Raw genomic sequence first — 14,047 nt, forward strand, 5'->3', positions numbered from 1 at the left:
TATAAGTGCTTGTTGGTGTATAAGTTAAATAAGTAAATATAGAAGAAATGAAATTAGTTCCAACCATTTCAATCAAGACACTTAGATAATAAGAGGTTCTTTTTCAATATATTCTTTAAACCAATTCTATTATATCGCTGCAAAAAGTATCAAATCCAGTAAACAAAGAAATACACAGGGAACGATATGAATTTCTTTTTATGATTTGCTATTAAAATATATCATATGGCAACAATTAACATTTCTATTGTAAATGCAAACGACGTTACCACGCGCGGTAGAACACAATATCATGAACAATGATTGCACACTTAGCTGCAGCTTGCTTATTGTTACTTAAATTAAATAAGTCTGATGAGAGAGTGACTGAGTAACTAAATTAATTGTGAGAGTGGGAAAGATAGATATCTTTTCTTTTGTTTACATGTCTTTGTATTTCTTGTTGTTCGATAATTTAATCCAGATTTGACTGTTTTTTGTTCCCTATTGATTTTTAATATTTGCTTCGTTAATTAGATTGTAAATAACTGAAATTAAATTTAAAATTCACAAACAAAAATATCTCTTGAAAGTAAAACATCAAATGTGTTTGTTGGTTCTTTAAATTAACTATAATGCGGAAAGCAATTTCAAATCAATCGGACCTGTGAAACTTGACAACTCTTGTGTCCATTAGGGAATGAGCTGATGATATTCAAACACCTAAATATATCTTTATAATTTATAGCTAAGAAATATCATGATCACATCAGGTTTCAACCGAAAAAACCGCACAAAAACGGTCCATTCCCTTGGGAGCTTACCAGTCAGACACAGATACACACGTAACATTTATAACACCCCTCTTTTTACGTCGGGTTAAAAATTGTGAATAGTCTTGAGTACAGAAAATATTTTGTACGGATAATTGTCTTTATTTATTTGTTTAAGTATAATAAGATCGACTGTATTATTTGATGTAAAAGTAAAACTAAAACATTACATGTTAATATTTTAATAGCTGTTTTTATATACATATTATATATATGCGTTTCTAAGGATAGATGAACATTCATCTGGTTCATCATCATGGTTGGTTATTGCGAGCAGTGCCGTAGGAACTAAATTCTTACTACCGATCCATCACAATACGTATCTATAGACAACGATGCTCTACTGCATGGTTTGAACCCGTAATCATCGTTTAAGATTCACTTCTTATAAGCACTGGGCCAACGCCTCTCTGCATATAAACTTTGTTGTCTTAATAAAACTAATTAAGCTGCATCAAGTCATCCATTTACTGTCCAGGTAAAAAGTAAGAAAACAAAGACGTGAACAAATTGCTGTTGCAAATGGTTACTTTTATTATGAGAACAGTTAATAACGGCATTCGTTTTTAAGTTATATATATTTATGTATTTCGCAATACTCGATAATATCAAAGCGAACGTTATTTCCTAAGATTCAATAAAAAAGTAGTTGTTCTAAATTTTAAACGATAGTTAAAAGTCCTAAATATAGCGATGGAGGCAAGGCTGTGTCCTGTGACCAACCAAACTAGCGGAGACATGAGAAATATGTGGGTGTGACGAACCAGCTTACTACCGACGTATAGGAAAGAATAAGGTAATCGCTCATTGGATTCATGGTTTTATATAGCGCTATACTTAAATATGAATTATTCGTAAGCTTGCAATACATTTTACGGATTATGGTTCTTGACAGTTTTAAATTAATTTTGGGAAAGCTGACCAGTAAATTGTTTATAAATTGTAATGTAATAATAACAGCTATACAAACGTGTATTGCAAGATGAAGTATAAAACTCCTTCTGCGCAGCTAACAATGCAATCTAAATATATATAAAAAACCCTTTGAGTTTCTTTCACCGGTTCTTCTCAGGTGTTTATTTCCGAGCTGGTGGTTGATTTATGACAATCAATAAGTAAGTGTAATGCTTTCTATATTATATATAAGGTGTTATGTGTATATAACTACACTGGCTGTTATGGTATTAATGTTTGGTATAATAAATGATGAATGGGTAGTACAAAGCCTCATCGAGTGTATCTCTTACCACACGGTCCGACCCCGGTCTAGTCTCGGGACTCGAACTAGTAACTTCGTAATCTACAGTCCTATAAGCGGTATAGTAATAGCTATAGCTATTAAATGCTTGGACGACCAGTCTTGTGCCGTACGATACATTGAACCGGTATTAAAGCTATTGTGATAATAGAATGAATTATTTAAGCCACACCTAAGTATATATTACATAGCGTTTGTATATATATCTCCACTACATAAACTAATTTATTATAAAATATCAGTTAAAGATATTTAAAAATATAATACAAAAATTCAATATATTTTTTATTTATTGTATATAAATCATACTACATACGTGTTGTCCGTGCCTTTGACGTAGGTATCCTATTTTTGTTTTAATGTATATTTAATGCAGGCGGCATGCTCATTACCAGCCAGCATCACAATCAAAGTTTCAAGATTAAAAATTTGATAGAGATATGGTATTCATATGAAATATAAATATTGGTTTTCATTTGACGTCCAGGTGACTTTTTCATTGACTCGGAATGTGTGCCAGTTGGCTTCCTTAAAGGTTTAGTTGTCACCGTGGGATTTCGGATTAGTTGGTCAGTTATTTTAATTGTGCCAAACAATGTTTTTTTTTTTTTTTTTATATCGCCGGGAGGGCAAATGACTCTACTCCACCTGATGGTAAGTGGTAGTAGAGTCCAAACGCGACGACGGCCAGTACAGACGGGAAAAACGTTCTGCACTAGCCGCCTTCGCCTTGCCGGCCCGCAAGATGCCTCTTCACGCCTCGTTTGAAGGAACCCGGGTTGTAAGAGGAGGGGAATACGTGAGCTGGTAAGGAATTCCATTTTTTGGAAGTGCGACAAAGAAAGGAGTTGCCAAATTTCTTTGTTCGCGATGGAATTGATGTCACAGTTAGGCGGTGACATCGAGAACCAGCTCGCGTGGACTTAAGAAGGAAGGGGGAAGCAGGAATTAGAGAGAATAATTCCTCCGAGCACTCGCCGTGATACAGTCGATAGAAAGCGCTCAGTGCTGCTATCTCACGACGCAATTGTAAAGGTTCAAGGGTGTTTGTGACCTTTACGTCGCCAATAATGCGTACGGCACGTCGCTGCAACCGGTCCAAGGCCTCAAGTAGGTACTTAGCGGAGCCATCCCAAAGGTGCGAGCAATATTCCACGCAAGACCGTACCTGTGTTTTGTACAGCAGGCACAGTTGTTGTGGCGTGAAAAAGCGCCGCACCTTGTTCAGAACTCCGAGTTTCCGTGAAGCTGTTTTTATAACAGCCTCGATGTAATCCCTTGGACTAAGGTCGCAGCGAACGTCAATCCCCAGCATGGCGATTTTGCTTTGCATGACCAGCGGAGTACCACAGAGGGAGGGAAGAGGGGAAAATGTTGACTTTTTCGCCGTGAGAGCGCATACCTGTGTTTTCTTGGCATTAAACTCAACAAGATTATCAGAGCCCCATTTGGCGATGAGATCTAACGTCCTATCGAGTTCAATGACAAGATTCTCCCGCCTCTCCTCAGTTTCCGCCCGCCCAGCCACTGCGCGTCCGTGGTATCCACCATGCACTGTACTATCATCTGCATAGCAATGTATGTTCCCAAGGGAGAGCATATCATTGATATGCAAAAGAAAGAGTGTGGGAGATAGCACAGATCCCTGGGGGACCCCAGCATTCACTACATAGAATTGTGAAGCGCAACCATCTACTAAAACACGAAGGCTACGCTTGTGTAGGAAGCTGGCAATCCAGGTGCATAGCTGAGCAGGCAGACCATATGCCGGTAGCTTGGAGAGAAGACTTCTGTGCCAGACCCTGTCGAAAGCCTTGGAGATATCGAGGCTGACAGCCAACGATTCTCCATGCTTGTCGATAGCTTCACCCCAGAGGTGCGTTACGTACGCTAGAAGATCACCTGTGGACCGTTTTGGTCGAAACCCGTACTGATTTTGATTACAAGAAATTCAATTGGCTCATATTGTATGTGCAGATTAATTATTAAACCTTGTTGTGTAAAGTAAACTTTTTCTTTTGGAGTATAAATATAAGTAAAGAAATCAACAGCGTTTTCTGACAAATGTTTCAGAATGTCGTTAATCACACATAAAATTGGTTACAACGTTTTATTTCACGCCAATCACGAGAGCTGTAAATACAAATATAGTACTAGATAAATTAAGGCATGCTTGAACGAGTTTGAAGGCGCGACCTTCGATCAAAATCTGTGCATTGTATAACTTGGACCTCTATCATAATACGTAGTCTGTATCTGTTGCTTTGTTGAACTACCTGAATCTTAACATACAATGTGAGATTGTGGGTTCAAACCCAAACAGACATCACTTTATACTTTATTGTACATCACAAAGAAAAAAAAATACAAAACATAGATACAACCTAAATAACCAGCGGTGCAAGAAATAACTCATAGGATATGCGGCAGGTGGAACTGTAATAATAAATAAAATATCACTTAGTTTTTTTGTTGTTAATTTGTCTTTATAACTCATGTTTTTGGCGGTGAACTTAGACTGTGAAGCTACCTAAGGCACGGATATGACTGTGGACATACAAATATAATAAATAAAAAAAGTTTTCAGAGATTCCCTTTTACCGCTACATTATTGACACAGACCAATTATTCATAGATTATCAAATTAAATGCTTTCATTCCATTTTCCCGCTTCCTACGTCACCATTTCACGTTCCGTTTCACCTCAATGCGTAGGTAAAGTGGTTAACCGTTGAGGACGAACTAGATAGCGAATTGCCGATTGCCAAGAATGTGCACGTGGTGCGCATGCGCATATCTGATAACAGAATTTGTTATTTAACTGTTAACTAACAATCATTTAAGCTACCCGCATCTTAGTTAACTGGTAAATTTTAATGACAACATACGGGCAGTCAACGACGAGAAGGGGGAATTAAAAAAAATTCGAATTGTCTTTTAATTCTAAACTACTTCTTTGTTTTCCGCCACAGAGAAGAGACAACGCACCAAAACTCTCTGCTGAGACACTCGAGCTCATGAGAAAACGACGAGAACTACCATCGTTTTTGTCAGATAAGGCCTTAAATCGAATAATAAAAACGCTGACGCGACGCGATCTCCGACGCTCCAATACCCGTGCCATCAAGGCTGCGATTGAGCAAAATCGGGGATCGAAAGTGTTCGCTCGCAAGTTTGGGAGGCCGCGTCTGATAAAACTTAAAACTGAAAATGTTGGGGTCGTTACCTCTAGGCCTGAGATTGTCGGAGAAGTAGAGAAGTTTTATGGGCAGTTGTTCTCTTCAAGATCGAATAAACCCGTGGGAATCAGTATTGATGACCAGCGCGCCCCTCTTATGCGCCATTACTCCGAGGAGCTCGCGGTCGTTGACCAAGGCGAGATTAGGGCGGCTCTAGAACAGCTTAAAAACAACAAAGCTCCGGGAGATGACGGAATCACAACAGAGTTGCTTAAGGCAGGCGAGACTCCGGTCCTGAAAGAGCTAGCAAGCCTCTTTAATTCCGTCATCCAACATGGCAAGACCCCGGAAACGTGGAGCGGGAGTGAGGTGGTACTGTTTTTCAAGAAAGGTGATAAAACCCTCTTGAAAAACTACAGACCAATCTCCCTCCTGAGTCACGTGTATAAGCTGTTCTCAAGAGTCGTCACGAACCGTCTCGCCAGACGACTTGACGAGTTCCAGCCCCCAGAGCAAGCCGGCTTTCGATCAGGCTACAGCACCGTGGACCACATCCATACTGTTCGGCAGATTGTGCAGAAGACCGAAGAGTACAATCAGCCGCTGTGTATGGCATTTGTGGACTACGAAAAAGCCTTCAACTCCATCGAAACCTGGGCAGTGCTCGACTCATTGCACAGATGTCATATCGATTGGTGATATATCGAGGTACTGAGATGTCTGTACAACGCCGCTACAATGACTGTCCACATACAGGACTGTAAGACGAAGGCGATCCAACTGCGCAGAGGGGTGAGACAGGGGGATGTAATATCCCCGAAACTGTTCACCAACGCGTTGGAAGACGTTTTCAAGACGCTGGATTGGACTAAGTATGGAGTCAATGTAAACGGCGAGTACATCTCACACCTTCGATTTGCCAACGATATCGTCATCATAGCAGAGTCGCTGGAACAACTCACCGAAATGCTGCGTAGCCTAGGCGAGTCTTCCCGGTGTGTCGGTCTCGGTATAAACTTGGACAAGACCAAGGTCATGTTCAATAGGCATGTCGTGCCGGGACCGATATACGTCGAGGGGAAACCTCTCGAAGTTGTTAGTGAATATACCTACCTGGGACAGATAATACAAGTCGGTAGGAACAACTTCGAGAAGGAAGCCGATCGAAGAATTCGCTTGGGATGGGCAGCATTTGGCAACCTTCGTCAGGTCCTCGAGTCGTCTATACCGCAATGTATGAAGACGAAAGTCTTCAACCAATGCGTCTTACCTGCCATGACATACGGTGCCGAAACGTGGACACTAACTTCGGGACTAGTCCACAAATTCAAAGTCGCTCAGCGTGCTATGGAGCGAGCTATGCTCGGAGTATCTTTGAAGGATAAAATCAGAAATGAGATTATCCGGAAAAGAACCGGAGTCACCGACATAGCTTGCAAAATTAGCAGTTTGAAGTGGCAGTGGGCTGGTCACGTATGTCGTAGGACCGATGGCCGTTGGAGCAGACAAGTCCTAGAGTGGAGACCGCGAATCGGCAAGCGCAGCGTAGGGCGCCCTCCAGCCAGGTGGACCGACGACCTTAAGAAGGTGGCGGGCACCAACTGGATGCGGAAGGCGGAGGACAGGGAGCTTTGGCGCACCTTGGGAGAGGCCTATGTTCAGCAGTGGACAACGATTGGCTGTTGATTGATTGATACTTCTTTGTGCGCTTAAAAAGCTTAGAAGTAATTACCAGTAATATCACATAACTGGTCAATGGCTTCCTGTTCCTATCCTTCAGAAGAGTTGATAATTTTTTTAAGACAAAATAGTATCTGGTTTGATAAAACTTGTACGAAATTTAAATAATTAAAAAATAAATAGGTGGAAATATTTTTTACATTATATGTCACTATTACCTTAGGTATTTCATTCATCATTACATATAGATGAACAAAATCTTTAATACCGAAGAAGATCTTATATATCTGTTTCGTTAATCGTAAATTTATATAATGTAATTTGACTGATTTGATAAACCTTGCCTTGATTGATTGTAAAGGTGTAGACAATAAAAGAAATGCATACGTCTAGTTATTCGACTGTTCATTGCCAAAAACACAATTTATCCACGGATATTATGCCGAAATCTCTAACAACCTTATAAATTATAAATAACCTTATAAATTCCTACATATATATCTTACATGCTCTAGAAAGCTATATTTCATGACACTTATCATATCAACTGAAAATTTATATTATGATCTTTAGCGTCCAAATTTTTACGAGTATTACAAGTTTTAGCACACGGCGCGGCGGCGTACCGTATAATGCCCGTTGCAAATGGTACATTACGTCCCGTACTTTAGATTTTAAATCCTTAAAAATCCTTAAAAATCAGAATATATTATATATTAGTTCGATAATACGTATATAATATATGTATCAAATCATTCATAACTTTTGTGTCATTACAATCAATTCTAAAATTGTTTTTTAATATTGTAACAGATGAACAAACAAATACAAAGTAAATTATACTTTATAGTTCGTTATCAAGGTCGATATTTAAAAAAAAAACAATTTTTTTGTCATTGCGTGCGTCAGAATGCATCGGCGCGTGCTTCCACTCTATGGAAGGTCTTTACCAAGGATTTTGTGTCGCGTGTGTGCTAAACTATTAGTACTTGTAACTGCCTTGTATTACTTTGCATACATACAATATGTTGGACTTAAAAACGTAAAAAAAACAACTTCAAAATTTGCCTAAATGTACGCTTCAACTAAAAACTTACTTAACTATTACCAATTGAATTTAAATGGGATCACCTTGGACCTATACTTACTTTTAAGTAAAAAAAAGAAATTAATTTATCACTTCTAAATATATTTCACCAGCAAGAATAGAACAATTGAAACTAAAAAGAAAAACATTTGAAACTAAAAAGAATATAATAAATGTTGTTAATGAGTGTATTTTTGAATATGTCAGCTGGTGTGTGCTTGTGTGTGTTATCAGTATAAGTATATGTTGATGTATCTATACATAAATATACCATAAAAACTTCATTTGATACTGAGTTACCTTATTTATTCGTCTTAAAGTATTAAGGTAACTAATATCACAAATGAATCAACTTAATGATTTATTTAACATAATTATTTTACATACTGTAGGTATGGCTTCGTCTTCCTACTAGGGCTTTGTGCAAGGCCATCTGGGTAGGTACCGCCCACACATCGCATATTCTACCGCCAAACAGCAATACTTACTTTTGTCCTGTTTCGGTTTGAAGGGTGAGTGAGCCAGTGTAACTTCAGGCAAGGGATGTAATACCTTATTTTCCAAGGTTAATACCCAAGACATTGGCGCTGTTATAGCGCCAATATCTATGGGTAGTGGCGACAACTTACCACCAGGTGGCTCATTCTGCTACAATTTTTTTATAAAAAGAAAAAAAAATTACTGGAATGCTTGGGTAGGAACTACAGACTCCTAAATTAATTTATCTCTAAACAACGTTGTATCGTGGCTTGTGATATTGTAATGGTATGTTAATGTTATAAAAAAATTTATAAGAAATATAAAGCCTCCTGATTAGTATTGTCTCGATAATGAATAGAATGCTTTATATTTTATCTTTAAATTTGACTTTTTACAAGAATAAATAAAAAAGAAATAGTTTAAATTGTTAACGATAATTTATACAAAAGATAATTTATTTGTTTGTTTATTAACTGTTTATTTAGACGTTTTACATTTGCTAAGGAGTCCGTTTTGTTTTTAATATTTTTTTATAAACTAAAATATATGACTCTCATTGACTATCATTATCCATTTTCCAATATTAAATTTAATCACGATTGGCTCAGCCGCTTAGTCGTGGTAGGCAGGTTGCTACTACAATAAAAAAGACCTATATAAGAACTATGTGGCACTAATAGGTGGAAATAATGTGTTATTTTTCTTACTAATTAAAATTTATCTTCATTCTAGTACCAGTTGTAGAAGAAAGCTGTTATTAGATGTGTCCTATAAAAACCAATACCGCTGAGATTTGCCGTTTTTTTGTTCACATTAAAGTAATAAAGTAGATAATATGGTATTAATTAGAAAAAACCCGTAACATATTTATATATATAATATGTATTTATTTAAAATATTTTTATGTGAGACACCAATTGGCGCACCTTAAAACCGACATGTACTTCGTGACGAAACGATAGAGCCTGACGCTCTATTATGCCGTTATATCTCGTAGAAAATGGCTTGATGCCAGTAAGACCGTCTTTTGTATGATGCTAAGACCATGAAGTTAAGTAAATAAATACCTTTTATAAATTAACTTTATTTATTCTTAATAATTAACCAGATAAGTGTATAACAATATGTGTTAGAAGTTAAAAGTGAGTACAACAGTTAACTTAAGTCAAACGGTAAATAATTAAAGAAAAATATATTTTATCTGTGCGTTTTTGAAACTAAACACAAACAATGTACGCACCACGCATTACTATGTCAGTATTTGATCGATTACAAGGAACTGGAAGTAGTTTTGTTCTATGAACGAAAGTTGTAGTTTTTCTAATTACATAATGGAATGGAAACTTCAAGTCACTAGAGTAATAGGTCTACTTTAAACCTGTATAGAATAAATTAAGTCTGGTTTATATTTATTTATATCATAGCAGTAACTTCTAGGTTTCTCTGAGCGACTTTTCCTAGTGGAATGTAGATCCTACATATAAAAACTAATTTGTTTATTAAAATCGTGTATTTATATATAAAATGTAAACAAAACAGTAAAATATAATGACAAAAAAAATGCATATTTAGAGTATGCATTTTTCTTGAAATTTGTGTTTAAAATGTTGAACCTTTAATTTAATTTTGTATCACGATGATTTTAGAGTGCTTATTAGAGCTTGCTTGAATTAAAAATATCTGTACGGTACATTTATGGTTCGGTATATTTTTGTATTAATTAGGTATATTTGCTGTTTGCGGACTTTGTACGTTTGTGTATATATGTAATGACCCTTCAATTTTTTATAAATAAACAAAACCAGAGATGTATGTAAAATTTGTCTATGGAAGATAGACATATGTTTTTTTTAACTAAGTAGACCGACTGAGGAAGAAATTTTTGTGCCTAGATTTCCATCTATATATATATTTTAAAAATTCCATCGTTTTATTATTGAAAAAAATAATATTATGTATCGTCAAAGATTTAAATTTAAAGCGGGTGAAACTGCGTAGCGCAGCAGACTTAATAAAAAATGTTGATATACTAAAACCTTCTCCGAAAGGCATCGAATCGACCGATAATTTTTATGTACTGTAATCGTTTTGTAAGTGTTTTTAGTTAGGCATTAAAAACCGACACCACATTTATTAATATAGCTTTTATCATTCTTATTTCGTCGAATCATCTTTTAACGAACTCGTTATAAAATAACTTGTTTAGAAAAAAAAAAACGTTACGTAATTTTATTCATATGTCACGCGTTATCTGTGATCCACTTTCTTTGACCTTTTACGTATGTATACTATTTTATCTATCTACAAATATTGTCGACCTACAAGTCATAATGATAAGATTAATTAGATGTAAACGAAGGTATTATCAATCTCGACAGATCTAAATCTAAATATGTCTTTCGATATCGGGAAGAGCCGCAAATAACATTTGACGCGAACAGAGCAACGTTTTAAGTCAAAAATGTACTTCAAAACATATTGATATCCTACTGATTTATTGTATTCAAGATATATATCATGTCTAGAGGTGAAATGTAGTAACTAAGCAAAACTGAAACTTAAACACTAAGGGCATGGACACATGTCTACACATGTAATGCTCTTACTTATAAACGTGGTATAACAGGTGATAAGTTTGTAGGCTTCTCCTACTAATCATAGAAATTTTATAACAATATTTTACATAAAATAATTAATTTATTTCCGTAGTGATTATTTCAATAACATTTTTAAAAGAAGAACATTCTATGAGTAATGATGTCACAAAGATAGCTTACGTCATAAGTGATTTTATCCTTTTATTGTATTTCTGGTGGTAAAATTTTTAATAACTTTATATTATCTCCTTAGTTACATTGGCTTTCGTTCTTGTTCTTATACTCTGTTTACGCCTTCGTCTTCTTTTTTGTATATAATTTATTCGTGTGTATAAAATAAAATTTATAATTTATTTACACACAAGTTAACATCCGCTATAAGTTAAACAATGCTGTGTCTTCTTTTTTCGAATGTCAAGAAGACTGTCTCCTTTATAAAATATAGTCATTCATTCATTATAGATTCCGATTTGAAATATAGAGCTATTAAATTATTACATTTTATAACAATAATACGAAATCGTCTGCCGGAAACGATATTATTTTTGATTGTTGGATTTCGGAGCGAAACGGTGACATAACAAGTTCAGTATCATATTTTGCATAATTTGGAGCACAGGGTTGAAGCAATACGGGAACAAATTATAATTCTTTTTCTTAGTCTTGCCGGAGTCGTCATGTTTATGAGTTTTAATTAATTATAATTACAGTAACAGCCTGTTCATGTCCCACTGCTGGACTAAAGCCTCCTCTCCATTTTGAGAAGGTAATTAAAATTAGACTAATATAAATACGAAAGTAGCTCTGTCTGTCTTTTTTGTACCTCATTACGATTAAAAAGTTGAACCGAGTGTAAAATTTGACATAGTGGTAGTATTAGAGTTACATACATACAATAAATTACGGGATTTAAGGGAAAAACAAACGTGAGACGGACGATGTGACCACAGCTCAAAGTAATCAATAGCTTTATGAATTTGTCGTAATAAAAATAATTATTATTAAAACATGTTTTTTTTAAAATAATTCATTTCTAAATATTATTCAGAAGAGTGAGATTTTTTTGACATGTATTTAAACTTTTAGCGTAATAAGTATACTTTTTATAGGATATATGTATGTTGTAAATTTTATAGTTTTTTACTAAAATAATAAAAAGGAGTAGTTATAATTTTTTTAATATTGAATCTATCTAAGATTGGTTGTTCTTGTAGAATTGCTATTCTTAGCGTTAAAACATATTTTACAATAAGTAAAAGATAAGTTAATTTATATAATTTTGTGTGATGCTTTTTATTATAATGGCAAATGTATGATTTGAATAGGAAATAGATTTTTTTTAATATATTTTTATATTGTTTTGCTATCTAATAAGTATTAATAACTATTAAAATTTATTTCGTTAAGTGGGAACCCTAACTAAATCACTGCGAGGCGCAGTGAGGCATGCGTCCATTCTAATTGCTGTTGGCCATTTATATGAGTGTTATTCACTTAATTCCGCCGTATTTTGACTGTAACGCCATTTGTTAATTTTCCGTGTGTAAAAGTAAAAACAAGCGTATTGGGAATTTTAGCTTTGAGTTCAAGTCCGGGTCCACAATTTTAATAATAATTATGATTAATTATGACGGCGATGATGGCGGGCCGTTGGCGTGGTTGATAAATACTTTCTTTTCACGCCGAAGGTTGTGGGTTCGATCCCCATCCAGGACAGACATTTGTGTGCATGAATTACCTATATAAGTATGTATTTATAAAAGAAAAGTAGTATATCTGTTGTCTGGTTTCCATCGTACAAGCTCTGCTTAGTTTGGGATCAGATGGTCATGTGTGAATAATGTTCCAGGATATTATTATTGAACAACTAATAAGGAGTAAAATATCTCTGTACAGATGTTTAAAAAAAAATTGTATTTTTTTTTTTTAATTTTTAATCTATTTTTGTATATTTAATATATTTGTTTACAGTAAGTTCACGTATAATTCTAAACCATCCATTTGGAATGGAGGGATTAGAATCAATGATAAACTTGGTGGGATTCAAAACGTTATGTCCAGTAGTACTATTTTGTTAAGATCAAGCTTGAAACTCTCTTGATTTAATATTTCAAGTTTCAATTAAAAGAAACCTTTGTACTTGGAGTTATCAGTTAAACCACTGTTTAATAGTGAAAGCGTAACATACAGACAAATAGACATACAAAGTTACTTTTTATCGAAGAATACGATTGTGATATGACATAAATAGTTTAATGATGGTGCGCCCCACTTTTTTTTTCAATCGCTACTGTAATGTAACCTGTAGTAGTGGGGCGCGTCTTCGTGGATTGAACGAAACGAATTCTTTACGACTTGATATTAATAATTGTAACAAAAAGTCAACCTTAAGTCGCCGCAAGTCAATTTTTATCATTTAAGTCAATTGTTATCATTTAACAAGTAATATAGGTATTTGGTATTAGGTTAGGTATAGGATTACAGTACAGAAACAGCCTGTGAATGTCCCATTGCGGGGCTTAGGCCTTTTTTTCCACCACGCTGCTCCAATGCGAGTTGGTGGAATACACATGTGGCAGAATTTCAGTGAAACTAGACACATGCAGGTTTCCTCAAGATCCTTTCCTTCACCGTCAAGCAGCAGATGAATTATAAACACAAATTAAGCACATGAAAATTCAGTGGTGCTTTCCCGGATTTGAACCCACTTTCATCGGTTAAGATTCTCGCGTTCTAACCACTAGGCCATCTCGTCTCAGACAAAGATTAGCAGATGTTTATATGTGCATAGATACTCAAGGATTTACCTGCGAATATTGTTTAGGGGGTGATTTAACAATGCTGTCTTCTTTTTTTGAATGTCAAATCAATGACGACAGAAAGAGAAAAATCTCTTTTTAACAGCCCTTAAACAACCTTTATACGTGACGCCAATCCATTAATTAAACAGATTT

Source organism: Nymphalis io, chromosome 11 (assembly GCF_905147045.1).
Source record: "Nymphalis io chromosome 11, ilAglIoxx1.1, whole genome shotgun sequence".
Classification (NCBI taxonomy): Eukaryota; Metazoa; Arthropoda; class Insecta; order Lepidoptera; family Nymphalidae; genus Nymphalis; species Nymphalis io.